General features: G+C 34.6%; 1 long non-coding RNA gene across 1 annotated transcript in view; it reads left to right on the plus strand.

Moving 5' to 3' along the window:
* The window catches only part of LOC103097603 (uncharacterized), a 148945-nt gene that overhangs the window by 82757 nt on the left and 39220 nt on the right, over positions 1-26968 (plus strand). The window contains exon 3 of the long non-coding RNA XR_001627744.2: positions 12275-12378. This is a non-coding gene — a long non-coding RNA (uncharacterized LOC103097603). The remainder of the gene's footprint in view (positions 1-12274; positions 12379-26968) is intronic.

The following is a 26968-nucleotide window of genomic DNA, read 5'->3' on the forward strand; positions in this document are numbered from 1 at the left end:
GATTGGCTAATATGACAGCAAAGGAAAATAATGAATGCTGGAGGGGATGTGGCAAAGTTGGGACATTAATGCATTGCTGGTAGAATTGTGAATTGATCCAACCATTCTGGAGGGCAATTTGGAACTATGCCCAAAGGGTGCTAAAAGACTGTCTGCCTATGATCCAGCCATAGCACTGCTGTATATGTACCCCAAAGAGATAATAAGGAAAAAGACTTGTACAAGAATATTCATAGCTGTGCTCTTTGTGGTGGCAAAAAATTGGAAAATGAGGGGATGCCCTTCAATTGGGGAATGGCTGAACAAATCGTGGTATATGTTGGTGATGGAATACTATTGTGCAACAAGGTATAATAAAGTGGAGGAATTTCATGGGGCCTGGAACAACCTCCAGGAATTGATGCAGAGTGAGAGGAGCAGAACCAGGAAAACATTGTACACAGAGACTGATACTCTGTGGTACAATTGAATGTAATGTACTTCTCCATTAGTGGCAATTCAGTGATCCTGAACAACTTGGAGAAATCTATGGGAAAAACCACTATCCACATTCAGAGAAAATACTGTGGGATTAAAAACACAGAAGAAAAACAACTGCTTTAATACATGGGTCGCAGGGATATGGTTGGGGATATAGACTCTAAAGGAACATCCTAGTGTAAACAACAACATGAAATAGGTTCTGATCAAGGACACAAGTAATACCCAATGAAATTGTGTGTTGGCTGTGGAAAGGGTGGGTTGAGGTGAGAGATGGAAACAATGTGATTATTGTAACCAATGAATAATGTTCTAAATTGACTAAATAAAATAATTCAAATGGAAAAAAAGTTATTATTTTAAGAATTGTTGAAGAGGTTTTAATGCTCTAAAGTCAATAGAACAAGTAAACAACCACTGTGTCTTCCAACTAATATCGTAAAACCAACTAAGAGTTTTTTCTTTAGTTTCTCCATTTCTCTCTTTATGGTAGGAATCATAATCACAGTGAGTTGGGCACCTATTGATAGGAGGAGAGGGTTATGACACTCATATGCTCTCATGAAGAAGAATCTAAAAACTACCCAATACTTTTATCTAACAATCCATGTCAGTGGTAATACACCATTGTAGGTCTGTGATTTGGACACTTTTTACTATTAACTAAGGACAATCAGGGCTTTGCCCCTTTAAGTCAATCAATATCAATTCATTAAACATCTATTTGCCAAGCCCTGTGGATGCAAAGAAAGGCAAAAGAGTCTTTACTCTCGAGGAGCACAAAATCTAATGGTGAGGCCATACTCGAATAACTATGTACAAACAAGCTATATACATAATAAACTACAACTTATCAACAGCAGGAACACTAAATTAAGGGAGACTGTGAAAGACTTCCCATAGAATATATATATATATATATATATATATATATATATATATATATATTTATTTATTTATTTATTTATGTATGTATGAGCTGAGACTTGAAGAAAGCAACACTTGGAGCACAGCTTAGCACTTAGGGCCCTTTGCCAAAATAGAAATAAATGACTGGATCCATTTTGCAAAATTAATTGGCTAAAAAAAGAAGATATCAGATGGCAGAATAGGGCAATTTTCTCCTTTAGTCCATCCAGATCTCATACCAACAGACATACAAACATGTATAGTCTTGTCTTTGCTAGTTTTCTCTTTTATATTAATGTGTTTAGGTGAATGGTTTCTTCCCATTACTTTCCTCAGGGGTCATATAAACTTCGATCCTAATATTTAGCTTTGCTGATTATTTCCTCAGAGGTAATACCACATTTCTTCATGTCTTATGGACTGAGTGAGATCACCTTGTAAAGATATAAACTGGTAAATATTACTCTCTCTTTGGGTTTTGGAGTTTCAACATTTGAATAACAGTAGATCTATTTAATTTGGATTCCATGATGCTATTAGCAACTGGCTTGCTTGAAAAAAATAATTATTTGACTTTTTGAATGCCTGGCACTTTGTATTATTATTATTATATATATAATGTCTTCTAAGCAAATATAATAATTTAAATAGGCAACTCTCCTACCCTCCTTCATCTGAAACTTTTAAAAATATACTTAATTCTCAACTATATCTTCAAAGAAAGAATTTATATAATCCAAAAGGTTTAATAATTCACAAGTAAATTGCATATAACATCATTAGTTTTGTATTTGTATTTGTATACATATTTGTATACAAAATACATCATTTGTATTTACATCATTAATTTTTGTATTTACATTTGGATATAGCTACTTCTAATATTATGCAAATTAACTTCAAATGAGATTTTAAAAAGCTATTATGACAATATGATTCCAGCATACTAGAATGATATTAAATTAATCTGTCTTATTCTACTACTTGTTCCACCACCATATGGAAAGTAAAGCTACAAAATGGTTAAGATCTTCTCCTCCTTTAATCCAACTCTTTGACAAAGGAGGCCAATCACAACCTTAGTTTGATAGTGGTATACCTACACACACAGTAAACAAAAGTAACTTTTATTTCAACAAACTAATGAGTTGACTATTAAAATATATACTTTATTAGAATGCATGTTAACCGTCTATGAAGTGAAAAATGATACTTTCCAAGAAATCTCAGGAAATGTGTAATCCTGAGAATTATAAATAATTCATTCCATATATTTGGCATTTTCCATTTACTTTGAATTTGAAATGTTTGTTGTAAGTCAATAACTTATTTCTTTATATGAAAGTTATTTTTCCCCAATTTCATTTTCTTTAGCTGCTTAGTCATATAGCTTTCATGTGCCTCATTCCTGAATATATTCTGACTTTTTAGAATTCCTATATTCAAAGCTCAATTCAAACACCATCTCATATATGAGACCACAATCCTCTCAAATGTCAAAGTTTCAATCCTAAAATCACCTTGTGATAACTTAGAATATATTTATTTACATGTACATTTTATTTACCCTGATAGAAGTTTCTTGAAGGCAGGGGAGACTTCATTTTTACCTTCATAAAATTCCAGTGTCTACCACCAAATATCCAGTGCCCAGGAGGTACTTAGTAAATGCTTATTTCTTGATTGATTGATTTTTCTTGACTAATCCAAACTTTTTTTTTTGCCTTAGCTCTTCTGTATTCATATCTTGTGATATTAGCCTAGACACTTGAAAACTCCTATTTTTTTAAAAAAGTTTTAAACATTTATCATTTTCCATTATCCTTTTGAGCAATTGTCAATCCTTAGTTTGAAATCTATTATTTTTCTCTGAGTACTTCATAATCATTCCATTAGCCTGCACATAACTCCCTTATGCTTTGTGTCATTGTTATTGATATGGTGATCTCTTTGGTACAGGTCCTGGGTAACACACCTTTTGTTCTCCTATCAAACATGCTATTGATAAATCCTGAAAATAATTCTTACATTGATTCCTTACAAATATTCCTGTTTCTTGAAACTAAATTCTTTTTATTTTGTAAAATTTAATTTGTTTCATATCTTCTTATGATATATTAACCTCTTTTCCTTTTCTTTATTCTATTTCCATTCAAACTGCTATTTCTCAAATAATTTCTTTTTCACATCAGTAACCATATCAATTACCAGTTTGTTGTATTAAGCCTGCTTTACCTTCCATATCTGCATTATTTTTGAGTCTATTTATAGTTCTTTTGCTTCTTAGACCTTCCTTTCTCACTTTTCCCCACATAACCAAATTATTTGTTTCAGTCACTTTTTTTTAATGTGAATAAGTCAAGCAAATTGGTGTCTTCATAATTGTTGGAAAATCCAACCTGCCAACAAACATCCTTTAAACATTTATGTACCAGTTACTATGCTAAGTTCAGGGGATACCAAGAAGGTCACATATATTCTCTTCCCTCGAGGAGCTCACATTCTAATGGAGAAGATAATCTGTGAAATGCTAGATTCCCACATACTATATATACATACATATATATATATATGTGTATATATATATACACAGAAGATAGAAAGTAATTATGGAGGAAAAAGTATTAACAGCTATGGGGATTACAAAGGCCTTCTACAAAAGACAGATTTGAGCTGAATCTTAAAGGAAACTAGAGAAGGAAGCTATGGAAAGAGGAAGAGAATTCCAGGAATGGAGGATAGAATGGGAAGTGGAGTGTCATCTATGGGAAGAGCAAGCAATCTAATATGGCTGGATCATAGAGTTCTTTAAGGAGAATCAAGTTTAAGATGACAGGAAAGTTCAGAAAAGTACAGGTTATAAAGAGCATTAATTGGTAGATGATTTTATTTTTGATCCTGGAGGCAGTAGGAAACCACTGGAGTTTATTGAGGAAAGCTATACAGTCAGACCTATGCTTTAAGAGATTTTTTTTTGGCAGCTAAGTGGAAGATGAAATGTAGTAAGGCGAGAATTGAGACATGTAACAGTTAAAATTAGTTTCTCTGCTAAATGTATTATATTTTTTTTAGGTTTATTAAAGATTATTAGAATTAAGAAATAAAGAAAATACAAAATAAGGAAAGCACATGCCTAGGCCCAGAGCCCATTCACAACCACTTACTCTACATCTTGCCTGCTAGGTAGAGAGCCAGGTGTGCAGGGAGAGAGACCAAGTAGGTGGTACAGTCAGTTTAAATACCCATTTTGTTCTCGGTCCAGGTGGGTATCTTCAGTGGGATTATAGGGAATTCTGGGAGCTACCAAGGACTTCTGGGAATTGAAGTCCGGGGTTCAAATCTCCATTTTTACAGACAGTGAAATGAATTAGAATCCGACCTCAGATTTCTTGTTGACTCTTGGTCTAACACTACCCATTTTACCATACTACTTCCTAGTTTGTTGTCATATGACATGAAATCAAATCTTTCCACTATCCTGTTTGCCCTCCTCTGAATATTCTTCATTGTATCAATTTCATTTCTAAATTGTGGTTCCCAGAAGAGGCCACTTTGCTCCCTGTGTGGTCTGACTAGGAGAGAAGGAGAAGAACTCTCATTTGCTTATGTCTAGAAAGTATTCTTCTTATTGTGTGGTCCAAAATCATATTAGTTTTTTTTCCCCCTACTGTCATTTTACACTATTGACTCACAGTTAATTTGTGGTACACAAAATTCCCCAAATATTTTCCAAGCAAAATACTATTTAATCATGTTCCCACCCCTCCCTCATCTTTTGATTTTGATTCCTTAAACCAAGTATAAGATGACATTCTTTCATCTTTATCCTTATTCAATTTTTTCCTGCCCAATTTTTTATATTTTTTCTTTTTTTAATCTCCCAGAGCTCATTTAGTATGTTAGCTACCTACAGCAGCATTGTGTCATCAGCAACTTCTAAAAAGATGTCATTTGTATTTTTATCCAAACCAATGATAAAAATGTTAAATAGCACAGTATCAGGCATATATCCTTAGGACCTTCTTTTCAAATTGAAATGGAATAACTAATCACTCTTTCAGTATGACTATTCATCTAGTTTTAAATCCATCTAATCATGTAGTTGTCTAGTCTGCATATGCCATTTTGTCTATAAGAATCCCAATTTAAAATATATATATATATATATATATATATATATATATATATATATATATATATATATACTATTTCCTTGATGTGCCATTAAGTAATTCTATCAGAAAGGAAGTGATACTAACCTGGTATGATCAGCCTTCTTGAGGCCATGATGGATCTTCATGATTATGATTTCATTTTCTAGCTGTTCTTTAGCCACAGCTTTCATAGTTCATTCTAACATTTTTCCAGGAACTTAAATGAAACTGATTGACCTGTGGTTATTAGATTTGTTTTCCTTTTTTGGAAATCAAAAGAATATTTACCCTTCTTTTGGCCTTCAGAACTTCCACCATTCTCTACAACCTTTGATATATCACTGGCAGTAGCTCAGCAGTCACACCTGCTAGCTTGTTCAATACCCAAGGATGTAGTTTATTGGGGCCTAGATGCTTGATTTCACAGAGGGCAGCAAGGTGTCCCTTACCAGTTCAAAATTTATCTTGGTTATTAATTCCTTACTAGTTATTTTTTGTTTTGTCCTTTACAGTCATTGGGTAATTCTCCTTGGCAAAGGAAAGCGAAATAGAAACTGAACAGTTTATGACTTTTCTTTCATTGATTATCATCACCTTGTCCACATTGAACAATATCTCTATCTCTTTTTAATTCACTTTTGTCCTATAATATAATTTTTTTAAATTTGTTTTGAGTTAGTTTTTAACCTATTTCATCTCATTCTGAGCTTTAGTTCTCCTAAGACAGTCTTTCATTATTACATTATACTTTTGTCTATCTTTCATCACATGTTACTTTTGTCATTTTTCTGTTACCTCATTTTGCTTCTATGTTTTGTAAGTATATTTTTATCCTTTTACAAATATTTTCCCAATTACATGTAATAACAATTTTCCTCATAATTTTTTTTTAATTATAAGATCCAAATTGTATCCATCCTTCCCTTTTCTCCCTTATCCCAGAGACATTGGGTTATAAATTTGTCTTTGTATATCTGTTATACATGTACTGTCACTGTAAATATCTTTTAAAATTTTAAGTTGCCTGGTGAGTTCTCAGTATCTCCATATGATTAGCTTCAGACAAGTCTTACTTTTTTTCTTCCTAAGATTTGCTTTCCTTGATGTCTTCAGAATTTTGTTCTTCAGTTTTTCAGCTGACTTCCCCTGTCGAATTTTACTCCACTCTCCTATACTTCCTCTAAACCCTTTGAAATCTCTTAAGATGTTCAGTGCATTTCATACTGCACATAGATTTCCTCTCCTCTATCACGAATTCTGGCAGTGAGAGATCACGTTCACCTAAGGTTTTCATTATTTTCACCCCAGCAACCAGTTCTATTTTTTTCCATTAGACTCATGTCTAGAATAGAATTTTCCCATGTTGATTCCTCTACTCTTTGAAGGATTAAATTTTCATTAAGTCAGGAAGTTATAAGTTCCTCTGATTTTTGGAAGAGGAGATTCAACTGTTTTCTCAATGACTCATGATCTCCATCAATCCTATCTGTTGTCTTCCTGCCAGTTATATGATCTATTTATTGAGCTTTTCATCTATTTGCTTGTTCTATCTAGTTATATACACTAATGACAAAATTTCTTTTGTTTCTCTTTTCCCCTTACTGATCTTCACCTAGACATTTTCTATCATTGCTTCATGGATTTCATCATCAGTATGCCTTGTTTCATATATCTTCCTTTATATCTTTCCTGATTCTTTGGAATAAGTTATACTTTCCTTGCTGTTGTTTGGCTGTTCAGTTGTATCCAATACTTTGTGATCTCACGGTTCATGCTGTCCATGGAGTTTTGTTGTCAAAGATACTGGAATAGTTTGCCATTTCCTTCTCCAGTGAATTAAGACAAACAGTGATTTGCCTGGGGTCACATACCTAGTAAGTGTCTGAGATCAGATTTGAAATCAGGTCTTCTTTACTCTACTCTATTCAATACATCACCTAGTTGCTTCCTGTGTTATATCTAGCCAGAGACAAATTTCATTCTTGAGTCTCACACCACTAAATCTCAGTGAGAGCATGGGATGAATTCACCTCTTTATATTAGGAAATCTAGATAAATTTTCTGTTTCTATAAACTTTTCATATTCAACAGGTATTCAAATATAGTGACTTTTACTATAGACTTCTTAGTTTTTGTCTCATGGAAACTTCTGGCTTAATTGCTATTTTTACTTCACTGTAGTGATGCTCTCTGTCATCTTTCTTGGATATTATATATATATATATATATATATATATGTATGTACATATATAGGTATGTAGGCAGTTTTCTCCCACCCCATTCCTTTAGACTGGAGGAGATCCAGGAGAAAGCAGTGTTAGGAAAACCAGAAGAGGAGAGAATAGCCAGAAAAAAAGGATAGGACTAAGAACATGTCTTTAGAATTAGAAATTAAGAGATTTAACTAACTTTGTCACTTTGGAGAGAGAAGATCCAATTAAATGATATGATCTGGAGTCAAATTGCATAGGTATAATGCATATGTAAAATGAGAGGAAATGGTGGTAACTAGTGTGAACATCTTTCTAATGTAGTTTGGAAAATGAGAAGACAATAGCTAGCTCAAATAAATGATAAATGAAGTGAGAGGTTTTTGTTTGTTTTTAGGATGAGAGAGATAGAAATATAAGTAGCAGGGAAGAAGTCATTAGATGGGGAGATATTGAAATTAAAAGAGTTGAAACACTAATGGGTCATTCTGATGGAGAAGAAAGGAATGATAGCATCAAGTATATGCATATTCACATATACTCATCCAAATAAACATACACATACACATAGATTATACTTAAATACCATATATTCCTTAACCAAGTTGGGATTGAAAGAAGAGGTAGTGGGGTAATATTTCTAAATAATGAGGTGAGTAGCAGAATGAAGAAGGGGTTGGTGGAGAATGACTTATTTTATTAAAGTATGAAGTGAGATCCTCAGCTGAGAAACTGATGTAAGAATAGTCTCAGAGAGGCTTAAATACAGATGAGGTGGTTTGTAACACCTGCTGTAAAGAGTGGAAAAGTGAATTGATCAGGGAAGAATAAAATCATTATCTTAGCATAGTTTTTACTCAATTGAAATTAGAAAACATAAATTGGCAGTGGAATTGAACCTAGTTGTCACAACTCCATTGTTTTCTTTAGCTCTTTTCAGCAATATGTGAATAGGAATGAAAGAAGGAGGATGAGGAGTGTAACCTATTGCTGTGTTATGGCAAAGCATAATTGTCCATAGTAAAGTAAGGCAAGAGTTTCTAGAATGCAGTGTAGAATTGACCCAGTACTTCAAATGGCTCAATTATTGAAGGGTAAAAAGGAGAAAGATCTAGGGACTAGAAGGAATGGAAAGTACAGTGAGTATGGGGAACAGGATTAGGGTTCAAAAGACAGGGAAAGGTGAAATAGGAAAATATTATGATCAGATAAAATAATTTGTTGTTCATGAAAATGGAAGGAAAACATATGATTGATTGCCAGATCAAGGGTATCACCATATCACTGTGTAGTGGATAGAATGAGGAATAATTAATGGGAATTGCATAGATTAAAGAACTGAGAAATAAAGGTGTTTGAGAGGGTCATATTAAGCATATTAGAATCTTCAACTTGCTCACCAGTTGAGAAAGATGAATCAGGAACTGAACTTCCTAGGAAAGGAAGAGGGACATCCTGGAGGAAGGAAGGGAATATACACACACATATGATTTTGCATATGAAATCATTGAGCGATTGTGGTAGAGGGGGAGCCTGAAAGTAGCAATGAAGTGCTATGTATTCTAACATCCCAAGAATAATGAGTCTATAGGAATAAAAGAAAGTCTAGGCAGTATTGAAAAGGGAGGAGAGGGGTACCTTGTTAATCAGAGACAGCCAGATTTAAGCAAGTAACAGAAGTTGAATGCCATAAGAAAGTAAGAGATAAAGGCTCAAAGGAACTTTATTAGTGACATAACTGATATCCCAGAGGGTTCATTAAAAGGGGCAGACATGGGACATGGGAGTGGGCAGGATGGAGGCGGAGGAGAGTAAGGAAACAGGCAGTTGGCAATGGGGTAATGGGTTTGTATATTGATAGTTAAGGGCTTAATCTGTGCGTTGCTGGGAATAGAAGGGATGAAAGTATATTAACCCTTGTGGATTAAATGCAGGTAGAGTATCAGTTTTAGAGAGAAGTCCATCCAGAGAGGAGTATGATTAGATAACCTGAATGTGGCCTAACGACCCAACTGTGTGTCATATGGTAACGGCGCATCATTTCATGCCTTAGTTTACCTGTCTCAGAGAAGGCAAGAAGAAGTGTGGAAGGCAGATCAGGGATGTTATGGCTTTGAGGCCATGGTAGCCAGAAGGCAAGGCAATGGATATGACCCTGTAATCTTGGTAAGGTGCATTCTAGCTCAGGCTAGAAGTTATTTTTGAACTTTAATCTGTGGTTCAGAAATCCACCTTCCATTCTCTGATACTTTCTTGGCCAATTATTCATTGCACTGCCACACAGATGGTGACAGATGAATCTAGAATCATATGTAATTTTTGTTCCTCAGTTGACAGTGGATCCTACTTTCCCTTTTGCATCAGCTTTGTGTATTTCTTTGTTGTTCTTCCTGGGAGGAACATTTTCATAAATTCATTCATATATTTGTGTCCTAGAGTAGTTGGGAGATTGGTGCTATTATCTCCATTTTATGTTTGAAAAACCTGAAGCAAACAGAAATTAAGTACACTGAAGATCACAGAAGTCATTTTGGGAAGCTGCTCAAGAAAACACTCAAACTTAGATTTTGCTCTCCAGCATTTATTGGCGAGCTTGTCCGGAGGTATTCTTTCTGGTCGTACATAATCTATGCTTATAGCATTTTTGGCTCCTCAATGCAAACATCCCCCTCCCCCCTGAAACTAATTATAGTTCAGAAAGTTGCCATTTATTTATGTTGTGCAATGGAAAAATATTTTGTTTCTCCTATACACAGGCACCCTCTTCCTAAGCCACATAATTTACTTATTCTTCCTTCTTGTAAATATATTGTGGATTTCTTATTTGAATCTTAGAGTCAAATCTATTAAAAACCCATACACTAAGCCTGCTATCACATATCCAGGGTTAATTTCTTCCAAAGCCCTTAACATCAGTACTGAGGGTACCTCCTGGTGCTCCTTAAATAGGCCAGCAGAATGACTCGCTGCTGTGTATCTTTGCACTCTCAGATACTGCATGCCAGCCTCTTTGGCCAGAATCCTCATTATCTGACAGATATTTCTTTCCCGTATGCTAGAGTATTATAGTAAGGAGAGAAGCACAATAGATGATAATGACAGTCCTCTGAAAAAAAACCCAAGCTATGAAGTCAGTCTTTTATTAAAGGATTATAGACTCGATCTAGTGATATATAGTGTCCTTAGTGGCCTTTTTTTCATTAACTGATACCTTATTTTGACTGCTGTGATCCATCTCCTAGTTCAGATGCTACTGATGTATGAATTTCTACCTGTATTACTAAAGCTAAGTGATGGAGCAAGCCAGTATTCTTATAGTTTTATCATTATTATCATCACTGTTATATTATCATTATTGCTCACCGTATGCTGTAAACATAGGTTCAACTGCCATTTGGAAGTACTTTTTTTACTAAGCAAAAGAAACACTTGATTTATGCATGCTTTATTTTGATCTTTTTTTTCTTGCATGTTAAAAGTTAATAGTGTTCTTTGGAGCATAGCTATTTGTAGCTTCATAATTTAGCATAGCGGAAAGTTCAACATGTTTTCTTTTGTTTTCCCCTTCCTTTTAACTTCTACAAAAGGTCACCTTCTCTGTAGCTCCTATAAAGTTCTTTCTAAGGATATTTATTAGTGTCTCAGCTGAGCAGATTTCCCATTCTAAGATAACTGTCACCTGACCATATGCCATTTTAAAGTTAATTATAAACACCAACCTAACATAGATTTTCCTCCAGACAAGAGTTACCCTTACTTGAAACAGAGCTTTTTGTCTGTATCTACAAGAGTAATATCAATTGAGTGAGGTCCATGCAGTAAAGAGAGTAAAGAGAGAACAGGACTAGAAGTCAGGAAGATCTGAGTTAAAATCTTTCCTCAGACACTAGATCTGTGACCCTAAGCAAGTCACTTAAATTTCTGTTTGCTTCAGTTTTTTCAAATATAAAATGGAGATAATAGCACCAATCTCCCACGGTTGTTGTTAAGATAAGATGAAATAATATTTGGAAAGTGATTTGGAAGCCTTGAAGTGCTATAAAAAAGTTATTGATCATTATTTCACAAGATTCATTGCTGTCAAGGAGCTGTCCTGTGATCCTCTTATGAATAGAGTCCCTACTTTGGTATGAAGAAAGCTAATGAAATAACAAATTATGGAACAGGATTCTGGTATAAGTCATAAGATATAAGTGATTACTTCCATACCTCAATAACTAATGAAAGCAAGGAAATTCTAGAGCTGACCTAGGGAAATTTGGAGTGTTTCTCTCAGATGCTTTGCTCTAGGACTCAATTATGGACCCTCTGGATAGAGAGAGCATAAAGGCAGTTTTTGCAATTTTGTCAGAGTTCATGAAACTACAGAAAACCTCCTTGGTAATGTCCTTGTGGCCTTTCTGTTCATGTTTTATTTGTTTCTTTCTTCCTGAACCACTTTCTAACCATCTTGAGCATTCCTTCCATATGACGATTGTGGAATATGTTTTTAGTAAAAAGTCTACTTGTTTGAACCCTCAGGACATGAGTGATCTAAGATATCAGATGCAGAAGAGGGACCTAGACATGGTTCTAGATCCAAAGGAACACGGAACATAGAACATTTTCAACAGGAAGCACCCAGGGTAAGATGTTGACCCTTTTCATGTTATCTTACTTCAATAATCATCAAATATTCATCAAGATATAACTCTGTAGTTCATAGATTTCAATCCATATTCATATATATAAGTAAATGTATTCATAAATATCAATAAATAAAACTGAAGCGCATGAGTTATTTGTTGAATTTTCTTTTCTTTTCTCTTTTGTCAGTGATGTGGAGCTAACATTAACCTTATAACTAAATAGTTAGAGAACCTTTTCTGCTAGATGATGGAGAAAAGTAAGGAGAGCTTGATCAACCCTCTGATTCTTCTTATTATACCCATGAACCTACTAAAATATGTAGCTAACTACTCAGATGCTTGTATTTTGCAACACACCTTTCACTAATTGTTAATATCTGCATGTATATATGCACATATGTATCAAGGAGTCATAAGGGGTAGATTTGGGAGCAGGTATGCACATAAACAGCCATACTGATATATGAATGGGAGGGTACTATAGTGTAGAACACTTTTTTACCAGAAAGGGAGAAATCAAACAAGTTCTTCCTTTTATTCAAGTCATGGTAGAAGAAGCCTGTTCATTTGTCAAGGGGTTGGAGTAGAAAGTGAGAAATAACTACTGTTGAGTTAACATTTTGGTAGACAAATAACTTTTTTTGGGGGGGGTCTTCTCAAAGTTACAATTAGAAAAGCAATTAGATCCCTTGTTTTGATCATGAGGATTATAAATGACATATAGTAAGTATAGCATTTTAAAGAATAAAGGCAGCTAGAGAAATTCCTTTATAAATATGATTTAAGCAAATATTTTTCAATACTGCTCAATAATTTAGTAATGATTATTGAACAATTTAACTTTTGCAAATGATTATTAGAAATTTCTCTTAAGTGATTAGAGTCAGGAACATCATTGTTGTTTATAGGTAATGGTTCAGTTTTTAATTATAGATCTCTTGCTATGACAACACTCTTGCTATGTCCAAAAGAAGGTGTGAAAATATGATGAAACTATTTCTGTTTACTAAAGAATATTACTTATTTTTGGGACAATGATGTACTTTGTGGAAAGAGTAACAGGAAAATATTATTTATTTTGTCAGATCAGAGTATTTAGATCTGGAAAGGATTTTTGAGATAATCTAGTCAAACCCATACATTTTACAGATAAGGAAACAGAAGCCTAGAAAGGTTAAGTGCATTGCCCTATATCACAAAGGCAGAAAGAACCAGACTTGACATTCAAAGTCAGATTTGCTGATGTCATATCTAATACTTACACAATGCTGCCTCTTCCAAAAGTTCTTTATTTGCTGTGAATAGTGGGAAAGGAGAATAAGCCTTTAAAAGAAATAATAAAAGCTTAATTACTAATTTCATTTTTGAATATATGATTAAATTTGTGGAATATCTTTATGTACAACAAGAGAATGTCAAAGCAAGGACTAAATGTAAAAAATACAAGTGGCCAGTTTTCCTATTGAACCTTTTCATTTTTTTTCATTCAGTTTGGATATTATGTCTGCCAATGGAAATCACAACTCTATATTTCATCATTTGCCATGACCAAATTATTATTTGTTGACCTCCTACCTTGTAATGATGAATCTCATTGTACCTAACCCTGTAGAATGTAATCTCCTTGTGATTAAGATCATTTTAAAACTTGTTTCATTTAATTTTTATCACCATGAGCATTAACACATCAGTCAATCCACAAGCATTAATTATTTGCCTACTTAGAATTATCTACAATTTTGAATAGTCCTAGATGTAAGTACTGATGAACTAACTTGATGAATTGTCCTTACAACAGTATATCATAGTTAGGACAAAAGGATTTTCTACTTTTTTTTTCCTTTATGAGTTGGTAGGCTGGTCTCTTCTGAGTAATCATAGGTCTCACTGAATATTCTGAGGTTTGATGCATTTCAATATAATATCATGAGAAAAGAGGAGTATATTTACTAATGCCAATTACAGGTAATCCTTCTTCCATTGGGTCTTATATTCATATATCCATCATTTAAAGTTGTCATACCTCCTAAGTAGTTGTAAAATGTCCTCAGTCTTCTAATAAAAACTAGGAATTATTTTTATGAGGATTATTCAAATTTTAAATATGTATAATTTGAAATTACAAATTTCCATTAGTAAATTGCTTGTTTGGGCATAATACATGGGCTCTAGAGATTTAAGTAAGTTAAAATTCACAGAGCTTTGAAAGGGCAAATAGTTTACTCCATTTTACTGATTTGATAGCATCAGATTCATTCAATGGTTATTGATCTTCTAGTACAATTATATGTGAATCAATGAATATGTGAAGGTCAATTATATGTTATAAATGAAAGAACATTTACATAGATATATTTTTAAATTATGTACCTCTCTAATATACAATATCAATATAGATAATGATACAAGCATGGATGAGAATTAACCACATGATTAAAAATAGACTTGTAATAGAAAGTTAAAAATTGATGAAATAATAATAGAACCAACCATGATCTTTCTGATTTTGCAGCAAGATCCTGCTCTACCAATCTGCCTTTGTTTTTTAGATTTCTTTTTTTTTAAATCATTACCTTCTGTCTCCAAATCAATACTATGTATTGGTTCCAAAGCAGAAGAATGGCAAGGGCTAGCCAGATAGGTTTAAGTGACATGCCTAGGGTCATACAGCTAGGAAGTATCTGAGGCCACATTTTAAACCCCAAATATCCTGTCTCAATGTTTGGCTCTCTATTATAAGAGCCATCTAGCTACCCCTGTTGTTCTGAATTCAATAGTAGATTTATTTTGCCATCAGAAACAGGATGGAGGGCTAGGTGATGCAGTGGATAGAGTATCAGGACTCAAGAGTGAGAATGACTCATCTTCATAAATTCACACGTGGCCTCTGATTTCTACTAGCTGTATGACTTTGGGCAAGTCACATAACACTGTCTTAGTTTCCTCATCTGCAAAATGAACTGGAGGAGGAAATGATAAACCCCTCCATTGTCTTTACCAAAAACATCCTAAATGGTGTCAGGAAGAGTCAGACAAGGCTGAAACAACTCAACAAGTAAAAGGAGTGACAGGAATAGGGAGGATGGAAGGAGAGAGGGAAATGGGGAGAGAGGGAGGGTGAAGAGATACTTCTTCCCCCTCTCTTTTCTGAGAGAGAGGGTACCCAAGTCTTGTCTCCCTGACAGAGGGAATATGTCTCCTCAGAGGATAGTTCTGGGAGATGGGAGGACAAGAACTGGAGAGATTAGCTTTGGCAAGATGACCCAATGGCTCCCTTTTGTTCCCAGCTGTTGTTGAGAGGCAGGATGGATTCTTCTGCCTCTGGTCTCCTTAGGGACTCCCACTGTCACTTCCCTTTAGAAACCTGGGGTCACCCCACTATCAAGGAGAGCTGCTCCTTGGGTGAGAGTTTGGATCCCTGGGATCCTGAGCTAACCTTCCCCTTTTGGGGAGATGTGATTCTCCCCAAATCTTCTGCCCCCTTTCCTAGTGTCAGAAACCAGTCAGACCTAATTCTAAAATAGTAAATAATTTATTTGGGTTCATGCAGTGAAGGACAGGTAGGGGTGTCCGGCAAGGAAAGTGGGGAAGTGAGAAGCCCTAACAATTGTCCCCTCTGGCAGACTGCCCCCCAAGTTCTCTGGGTTCAAGGCTGAGTGCCTTGTATCCTATTCCAGCCAGCTACCAGTTTATCCCTATTCCTCAGCTAACTAGCTTTTAATTCAGGAGTCCAGAAACAGGTCAGGGAGAGAGAGAAATCTCAGGGAGAGATCTGGATGGGTCTGGCCAGAGTGAGTTTAAATCCAAAACCCCCTTGAGAATTCCAGTAGCTGTTCTTGAAGAGTCCTAATGGAGGTGTTTTGGGTCCCAGAAGGAATAACAGCTTCCAAACTGATGAGCTCTTTCTCAGCTTCCAAGAAAACCACCTCCCTCCATCTCCCAGGCTGGAAGACCATTGGCATTTGGCTTCAGAGTTCGAATCCCTTTAGAACTCCTGGCTTCTCTCTCTGCCCCTCTCTGCTCTTCAGCTGATCTCTCCTTCTCCTTCTCATTGCAGCCCCCTGGATCTCTCTTTCTTACATTACAAACAACAACAACAACAAACAGAAGGGAGAGATATCCTGGAAAAAAAGGGGGAGGGGTTCTAAGAACTAATAGATTAGCTTTAAAAAAGCATAAAATGAAATAAGTAGTATTTATTGTTTTATTTTTTTGCCTTAGAATTTTCTTCAGATCACATCTTGAAAGAAAGGTTTGTTGGTTTAGCATATGATAATAGCAAGCTTCAAGTTAAAGCCTAGTCCTTTGAAATGAGACTATTTGGTCCTTGTAAGTGTAACTTCAAGGGCAGCAGAGAGATAATTCAATACATTTAACAGATAAAATGATTGGAATCTAAATAATAGCATCATAATAGATGTAGACTCACAAAATGCTTTGTTTGATGAAATAATTCTTCTCTTAAAAGCATCAGTCCTGAAAAAGACCAATCCTAGGTGGTATGAAACATGAAACAGAAAAGTCACTGCAAATTGAATTTAGATGGGCACCATTCATTTCATTGATGCCTTCTTGGATATGTTCCATTTTTTTACCTGTGACATTTAGTACATTTGTTACAAGTCTCACATCTATATTTACCTGCTAGTCTATGTTCACATAGGTCTTTTAAGAGTCAGAAATAGTCAGCAATTATGAACACATTAGGGTTTGACTGAGTTTTGCTTAGTTTCTATAATGACTGAATGTACATAATTAATAATTATTTTATTATTATATAATATATAATAGATTTTATGTAATTAATGTATAACATGTAATAATAAATTCTAATAGTTGGCAAAGTACTTTATATGCTCTTATTTGATCATGATGAAAACTCTGGGAGCTTAGTGTTATTTATTGTAACCACTGTATAGATGAGAAATCTGAGGCTGAGAGGGGATGAATATGCTGCCTCACAGCTAGTAAGTGCCTGAGGCAGGATTTGAATTCAAGTCTTTCTGATTCTAAGTCCAGCATTCTAGGTACTATTTCCTTTCCTTCTTGTCTTATCCACAAATAATCAGAGTTCTTTACTTCTAAATAAATGGATCCAAATCAAAGATATAAAAACTTTCCTCCAATCTTATAGATTGATACAAACTCAGAGGATATTACATGGAAAGAACTAAAAAAGTTCCACTTAGCTCAGACCTATTATATAGTAACTAGATTGAATCTTAGTGAGATGAAATGACTTGCCCATGATCATACGAACATGCTTTATCTAGAGTTCTTTCCATTAATCTCACTTCATGCTATAGTAAAGACATGATCCTTAATTCTTGAGGGTCTACATTTCCAAACTGGGATTAATTCCTGGGGATACACCCAAGACTAGATTGCTGTCCCACTTCCAAATGACTTCCAGTGTATCAAAGGCAGTGGTCAACACCAAGAACAAGTACTGTATGTACAATTTTTAAGAGGCACAAGAGACTAAAGTTCTTTTTTATTATAATTTATAGCTTAACTAAATTGATAGCTAAGAAAAATGCTTTGCATCTTATCTTCATTTTAGAAAAATGTTTAAGAAAATTTCCTGTTCTCTTCTAGTATAAAATATTGTGAGATGTACCCAAGATAATAATGTAGTTTTCCCAACTCACTGATTGAGAAGAGGAAATTTGAATACTCTGTGCTCTTCATTTTTACTTTCAGGTCCTCTCTATACCTCCATAACTCATAATGTTTTCCCTTTTGATATTTACTCAATCCATATCTGTCACCCAGTCACAATGTTGATATCCACCAGAATTTGTCATCCATCCACTTCCAGGACACGTCCCCTTCTTTCCTCAATGAGTTTATTTCTTGGTTTATAATTCTCCCCTGCTCAACTCCTACCTTAATACTAGGAAACATGAATATATATCCTGAAATGCCTTCAAATACCAAACTTGTCAGTTCCACAACTTTCTTATTTCCCATGACTTCTTCTACCCCACCTTAACTACACAAAGAGATGGCCATGCCTTTGAAATTACCATCATCTTCAAATATACCACGCCTGTGCTCATGAACTACAAAATTCCCTTATCTGATCATAATCTGTTGAAATTACATTATTCTCTTTGCCTCACTAGTCCAAACTCCCATTCTCCATCCTCACTATGACCTCCAGTCCCTGGACCCCTTATTTTTATCTGGCTCCTCCAGGCCATTACTCCTATTCTGCATCCATACTTTTTCTCTTCCTCTTCTTGACCCCTTAATATACCAATTCAACTGTACACTATCCTCTTCCCTTTAAACCTTTTCTTTTTATTCTATCACTAATCTTGCCCAGTCACATCTGAGCCTTGGTTGACTCCTACCATCTACTGCATCCATTCATACTTACAGGGTGATGATTGAAAGAGAAAAATCACCAAATGATATTAACTGGATCTACTAAAATTTATGTAATCTCAACTGGATCCTCACTGTGGCAAAGCAATCCTTTTCTATCTCCCTAAATAACTGACTCTCCCACTAACCACATGGATTTTCATCCAGTGGTTAAACCTTTTGTATCTCTGCTTCCCCCTATCCTTTCAACTGATACAATTTCTTTATATTTCATTTAAAATCTTAAGGCTATTTATTAAGATCTTCATCTAGGCGATGAGTGATAACCATGAGTGTATCACAGAGCATTGGTATCACAATTTCCATATTCCCCCCACAATTGCCATTTTCCTTTTCTGCCATGTTAGCTAATCTAATAGTTTATCCCTGACACAAGTTTCTCCCTACTATTTTATCCTTAACTTATCTGGCAAAGTAATCTTCCTAAAGTTCAGGTCTGATTATATCAGTTCCTCTACTCAATAAAGTCTAGTGTTTCCCTTTTACCTTGAGAATCAAATGCAAAATGATCTGTTTCATGTTCAAAGCCTTTGATAATCTGTCCGCTCTAACCTTACTAATCTTCTTCCACCATATCCTCCACCTTATACTTTGTGACCCAGTTATATTAGCTTCTCTGTTAATCTTTGCATAAAACTCTTGCGTTCTGAATCTAGGATTTTTCACTCTGTTCTTCATTTCAAGAATACTGAAATGTTCTATTTCCTTCCTTGTTTCCCTGGTTTACTTCAAGTCCTAGCTAAAATTCCATTTTACACAAGAAGCCATTATATAGAGACATTGGATAATACAGTGACTATATTGTTAAGTCAGGAGTCAGAAAGCCCTGAGTTCAAATACAGCCTGAGAAAATTATTATTGTGTGACCCTGGGTAAGTCACCCAATTTATGTTTTCTAAGTGTAAATGTAGATAATGAAAATATCTATCTCACAAGGTTGTTGTAAAGACCAAATGAGATAATTTTGTAAAATTATTTAACAGTGTTTGGAACACAGTAGGCACTATATAAATACTTATCCCCTTATTCTCTTTTGGTTCCCCTTTAATTCTAGTGCCTTCCTTCTATTAACCATCTCTAATTTATCCTGTATATATCTCATTTGTATGAAGCTGTTTGAATGTCATTTCCTCCATTAAACTAAGAGCTCTTCAACATTAGAAACTGTTTTTTGCTTATGTTTCTAACCCTTTGCCCAACACATAGTGTGCTCCTAAATGCTAGTTGAATGACTAATAAATGCTTTCATTCATTCATTTAAATAGAAGCAAATAATACGATCTTGAAAGAGCTTATTGTCTAAGAAGTGAGAACATCAGAGTTAAGGGAGGTAAAATTATAAAGAAGGAAAGGACAAGAATACATTTCCAGTTATAGGAGTCCAATGTGAGGAAAAGGAAGACCAGATATAGATAGTATGCTCTGGAGTAGAACTGATAGTGATTAATTTTTCATGGCTATACTTTGACAATATAACAAAAATGATGATACTACCTAAGTGAATTTATAGATATAGAGCTATACCAATCAAACTCCAAAAAGATTACTTCATAGCACCAGGAAGAATAATAAATTTTATTTGTAGAAACAGAAAGCCAAACATTTCTAGGAAAATAAAGAAAAAATGTAGGGTGCCTTCAATTATTAGGTCTCAAATTATACAAAATAATAGTCATCAAAAACAGTTTTAAGCTGGTTAAAATAAATAGAACACCAGATAAGTAATACTTGGAATTTAATAAACACAGTAGCCAATGTTCAATAAACCCAAGGGCACTGAAGAAAATTATTGTGTTCTAAAAATAATAACAGCACCAGAAAGACAATAATGTTAAAGGAATAGTGTTTGGGGAGCATAACTCCTATGGTTGCTGGAAGCCTCCATAACAACTTACTTTCTTATTAATAAGACAGGTTCCCAAAGCTAAATTGACTACACATTTCTCTTGGGTCCTAGAGGTAGCTTTGTGTGTCATGAGAAATTTTGTGTCATTGTTTAGAGGTAATAATAAAAACTGTAGAAAGAAAAGAGGTTGATCAGTACGTGATTTCAAACCACAAAAGTTTTTTCATTAAAGTGATTTGGTGTTTGTTTAAAAAAAGAGAGAGATGTCTGTGAGTGGAAGGTACATAATATACAGGAATAAACACACATACACACAACAGCATCCCAGTGGCACTGGAAGAGCAGGACAACCAAAGTCATGGCTTTCCAGTGTACTGAGTTGTGTTTAGAGTTAGTTAGAAGATGCCAAATGGAAAGCTTCAAAACTCCTTTACTTATCCCAAGCTTTTTTTTTTTTTTTTATAAAAGCAAAGGCCAGTCACCAAAAGTCTTCTCGGGTGATTGGGAGTAACAGGGAAAGTTCTCATTACAAGGAATAACTTTTCCTCTTTGGCCATAGCTGTTTGACTACTCACAGTGTGTGGATTGGGTGGGAGTAGACAACTCTATCCACTCTGATGAGATGGAGAATCACTAGAACCTACCTGCTTCCCTTCCACTTCCTCCTAAAATCCTCCAGACTACCTTATCTACAATCTGTCAGTCCAACAGCATTGTCATCTTAAATATTTTCATAACCTGAGTATTTCTAGACATTACTATCTTCCACAAGCAACATGCTCAGGATTCTAGACCTTTAATCTGACCGACAAACTTTCTTTTATATGTTGTATCCTCCTGCTCCTTGAGAGTGGAAACTATCTTAATTTTTTCTTTTTTTTCTTCGTATTTTCAGTGTTTAGCATTGTACCTAGCATGTAATAAGTCCTTATTTAATGCCTTTTAGCTAATTTATTCATCTTAATTATACCAGTATCCCATTGATGTTAATAAATGGCACTATGTCATAAAATATAAATAATGGGGGGCAGGGTTCAAGAGAAAGAAAGGTTGATATTGATCATGTTAGGCATACTCCACACCCTGGGTTGTACTTATGGAAGAATAATGAAAATAGTTATAAAGGATGGGCATGCATCAGTGTTTGCAATCTGTGTTGTTGGAGGCAACTTGTTTTTTGAGATGCTAGATAATTTGAATATTTGAATAAAGGATATCTTAGTCAAGCAGTGGTCATCAAAACAATATGGTTCCGGCTAAGAGACAGAAGGGAGGATCAGTGGAATAGACTTGGGGTAAATGACCTCAGAAAAACAGTGTACAATAAACTCAAAGATCCCAGCTTTTGGAACAAAAACCCAAAAACTGTTGGGAAAATTGGAAAATAATATGGGAGAGATTACATTTAGATCAACATCTCATGAACTATACCAAGATAAACTCGAAATTGGTGAATGGCTTAAATATAAAGAAGAAAACTATAAGTAAATTAGGCCAACATAGAATAGTATACCTGTCAGATCTATGGAAAAGTAAGATATTAAGACCAAGCAAAAGATAGATAAAGAATATTATGAAATGTAAAATGAATAATTTGAACACGTTAAATTTAAAAAAGTTTTTGTACAAACAAAACCAATGCAACCAAAATTAGAAGGGAAGCAACAAATTGGGAAAAAATCTTTATAACAAAAACCTCCTAAAGAGGTCTAATTACTCAAATTGATAAGGAGTTAAATCAATTGTACAAGAAAAAAAAAATCAAGCCATTACCCAATTGATACATGGGCAAGGGACATGAATAGGCAATTTTCAGATAAAAAAATCAAAACTGTCAATAAGCACATGAAAAAATGTTCTAGATTCCTTATAATTAGAGAAATGCAAATTAAAACAACTCTGAGGTACCACTTCACATCTATCAGATTGGCTAACATGACAGGAAAGGAAAGTATTAAATGTTGGAAGGGATTTGTCAAAATAAGGACATTAATGCATTGCTGGTGGAGTTGTAAATTGATCCAACCATTCTGGATGGCAATTTGGAATATGCCCAAAGGTCATTAAAAGACTGCCTGCCCTTTGACCCAGCCATATTACTTCTGGGTTTGTATCCCAAAGAGATCATAAGGACAAAGTCTCGTACAAAAATATTTATAGCCATGCTCTTCATGGTGGTCAAAAATTGGAACATGAGGGGATGCCCTTCAATTGGGGAATGGCTGAACAGATTGTGGTATCTGTTGGTGATGAAATACTATTGTGCTAAAAGGAATAATGAACTGGAGGAATTCCATGTGTATGAACTGGAATGGCATCCAGGAATTGATGTGGATTGAAAGGAACAGAAACAGGAGACAAATACACAGTTCACAGAGACAAATACACAGTGGCCCAATTGAATGTAATGGACTTCTCTACCAGCAGCAATGCAATTATCCAGGACAATTCTGAGGGATTTATGAGAAAGAACGCTATCCACATCCAGAGAAAGAACTGTGGGAGTGGAAACACAAAAGAAAAACAACTGCTTGATCAAATGGCTTGATGGAGATATGATTGGGGTTATAGACTCGAAGATCATCCTAACGCAAATATCAATAATATGGAAATAGGCTTTGAACAATGTCACATGTAAAACCTAGTGCAATTGCTTATTGGCTATGGGAGGGGCATGGTAGAGAAAGAACATAAATCATGTCACCATGGGAAAATATTCAAAATTAATTAATTAAATAAATAAACAATTAGGAAAATAAATAAATTATATTTCAGGAAATTCTCTGTGGCAAGAGAGCATATTGTAGAGGATTTAAAACAAATAAACAAACAAACTGGTCTTCATCAGGGACACTGTTTTAATTCTTGCCTCTAAAACACCTTGGTTGTGTCCTCTTGAGCAAGTTAGTTTAACTCTTAATTTTTTCTAGATAATTCTCTAAGATTATAAGTAGCAGAGAAGTTCCTGCTGTGTATTTACAAAAGGAGTTTCCTCATCAGCTTGAATTCAAATGAAGCATAAAAGTTTTTGATCCAGTTTCCCATTTTCAACATTGTGATTCAAGTCTGTTTCTTGAAAATAATGTGTTGTTAGATTTTCCTATCTAATTCATTCTATCTTATTCCATATTGTGGGTGAACACATCTCATTTACATTCATAGATGTGATGATTAATTTTGTGTTTCCATCTATCATATCATTTTATATATTTCCTTTGTTACTGTACCTCCCTCTTTATAAATAAGATGAAAATGATAGAAAAGAAATTTGTCTGATATTGGTGTTCTTATATGTGAAACAGTTCATTCCTTCTGTTACAGTTCTTTGCTTCTTACTCTATCCCTATGCCCAGAATTTTTACTCCTTATTTTCTTTTAATCTTCCCTTCTTAGTTCCCTCTCCAACATTTAAGGTTATTTTACTTATGACTATTTTCTTACATAGCCTTCCCTTTCTTTTACTCTTATCTTGATCCCCTTCTTGAGGATACTATTTCCATTTTAAGATTAATATTTTCTATAATGAGATCTCTAGACAGATACATCTATTAATCTTTTGTATTAATTGTATTAATCTTCTTTTATCTGATTCAGACTAAAGAAAATTTCATAGGATGCCCAATTAAATTAGCCCTTGCTTCATGGCCATATGGTTTTGATCTTATTCACCTCTATAATGCAATGTTAATTTTCCTTTCCCTCCTCCTTAATTCCCCTGTATAACAACCTTTCACATATTTGTCTTCTCCAAAGGCCATTAAAAAGGAGCAAAACTATCCATAGATCATTTGTTATTTTAATTTCTCTCTATGACCTTTAAAATTATTAGTGTTCTGAGAAGACAATTGTTTCTTAAAACTATATTAAGGTGGAAATAATTAAAGTATCCTCACATATTAATTTTCAAACATATATATGCATAATTCATATGTTTATCTTCATATCTACATTTCAATTTCTAATATCTACTCAGTTATGCTATTTATGTTAGGAATTCTTTTAAATCCCTTTTTCATTAAATATCTATGTTTTTTTTCTCTAGGATTATACCTAATTTAGATAGATTGGTTATCTGTGGATATTAAATTCTGTCTTTTGCTTTTCATGATATCATCTTTTAAATTCTACTCCATTTTTAATGGCAGTTGCTTTCTTGATTAACCCATAATGACTTTCTTTGAAGTTTGAACTTCTTATTTTTGGCTTTTGGCAATATTTCATTCTTTGATTTTTTAAAAATCTATTTGGAGTTTCTTTCTGATGACAAGTGAATTTTTTTTTGTTTTCACTTTCTATATTACTCCCACTGTTCTAATCTCCTAATCAGACATTTCCTGTCATAATTTACAGAAAGTCTTTAAATTCCTAAATTGTTCCTCCTTGACCTGTTTTCCAAGTTATTTTTTAATATTATATTTTCTTATTTGTTTTTTTTCAAAAATTTTCTTGGTTTTGTTTTGATATTTCTTTTTGTCTTGTTGAAAAAATGGGTTTGGGGAGTATAGTTCATTTTAATTCTCAGGGCATTCAGTTCTTGCATACAGTTTTCCACTGTCTAATCAAAGGTGTCAATTTCCATTGCCAGTCCTTCCTTCCTTCCTTTCCTTTCTATTCTGTCTTTCTTGGGTCCTGAAAGAAACTGCATTTACATTTACAATTCTTATGATCAGGGAATTTTGTCCCTTGATATGTTAAGATTGTAAGATTTTTTTGTAAGACTGGTATTATTTTCTAGATTTACCCCCTAAATGTCTCTCAAATCAAGCTAGTGATTTTCTCAGGGTGTATGGAATATTCCTTGATTGTCCACTGGGGCTTGGATGGGGAAGCTGCAGTTAAGTGAAGCTCTTCAACTGAATGATATGGGCATACCCCCATTCTAAGTAAGTGGGATAGACAAGTTCTCTCCTTCAAGGGACTCTGAGGTTGTTTCAGTGCTAGGATCTGTCTGGAGGGTCAATCTTGTCACAGGACTTAGAGACCTCTATCATACTGTAAGAAATTAAATTTAGGGATTTGAATAAATTATGGGAATTCTAAGTAATATTTTGGTTGCTGATTTTAAAAATATTATAGCTCAAATCAAGCAACTTTTAGTAGCTTTTATTTACAAAGAGGTGGAAAGAGTGAGAGTAGAGAAATGTAAGAGGAGGATAGAAAAAATATCTAGCTTATCACACTAAATGTTGCTCTGGTGTCTGTCTCAGCCCTGGCAGGGCTCATTAACCTTCAGCCAGAGGACTCAGCGATGTCTTATACAAAGGTTCCACCAATTCAGCCTCCTCCAGGAGAAGGAGACCTCTCCAGAACTAATCTCTTCAGAAACCAGGAAGGGAAAGCCATCTACTCACTCACTCAATAAAATGTCCAAAGGGGAAGATCCAGGAGCAGTCCTCCAAGAGGCAGTCCAAGAGCCAAGGTTCCAAGTTGAAACTGAAGGTCAAATCCAAAGCCACCTCCAAAAGCCAGTTTACCAGGGGAAACTCCAAGCCAAAGATCCAAGCCAAAGGTTCTTGGATAGGAAGTTCAGGACTTTTTATAGTCCTTTTTCCACATCACTTCCTGTCCCTTCCTCCACTTTATGGGAACCAATTGCAGTCTTTAAATTTGCCTAACACTGCCCAGTAGCAGGGAAGTCTCCTCTGGGGTTGTCACCCACTTTTATTAAATGACTTGGGAACTCCCTTACTTAGTGTTAAGCAGGGGTATTTAAGCTTTTGGTTGATTAATTTAAAAAATGCTGATTGATAGACAAAAAAAATTCAATTCACTTCTTCATATTCCTCAGGTCCAACCTGAGTTGAAAGTTTATTCCCATACTGGATTCAAAGACTACCCAGAATAGATTTTGCCAAGAAAGATTGTCACACTGTTTGACCTTGTCCACTTATATTTTATGTCTATCAATTTTCTTTTTTACAGATTACATGTCAATACAATTTTAAAATATTCATTTTCAGATCTTTTGCAATCCATGTTCTCTCCATCCTTCTCTTCCCTCCTTCCTCTTCAAGAAGGCAGATCATATGATGTAGGTTGTACATATATCATCATATAATATATATTCATTGTTCCTCATACTGTGAAAAAGACTTATATATATTTCTTACACTAAACCAAATTGAGGAAGAAAATAAAGTGAAGAATGGTATGACTTTGGCCATTTTTATAGCACTGAACCCTGCCTGGTATGTCATGAAGCTACTTTCTCTGTTAAGTTAAAACTAAGTTTCCATGCTTTTGGGTCTGGGCTGGAGTCCAGCTCTAGAAGTGCATATCTAGATCCACCAGGAATGCCTCGAATTTGTTCTCTTAATATCAGGCAGTCAGTCATAGTTTAGGAAAGGC

Source organism: Monodelphis domestica, chromosome 2 (genome assembly GCF_027887165.1).
Source record: "Monodelphis domestica isolate mMonDom1 chromosome 2, mMonDom1.pri, whole genome shotgun sequence".
In the NCBI taxonomy this organism is placed as follows: Eukaryota; Metazoa; Chordata; class Mammalia; order Didelphimorphia; family Didelphidae; genus Monodelphis; species Monodelphis domestica.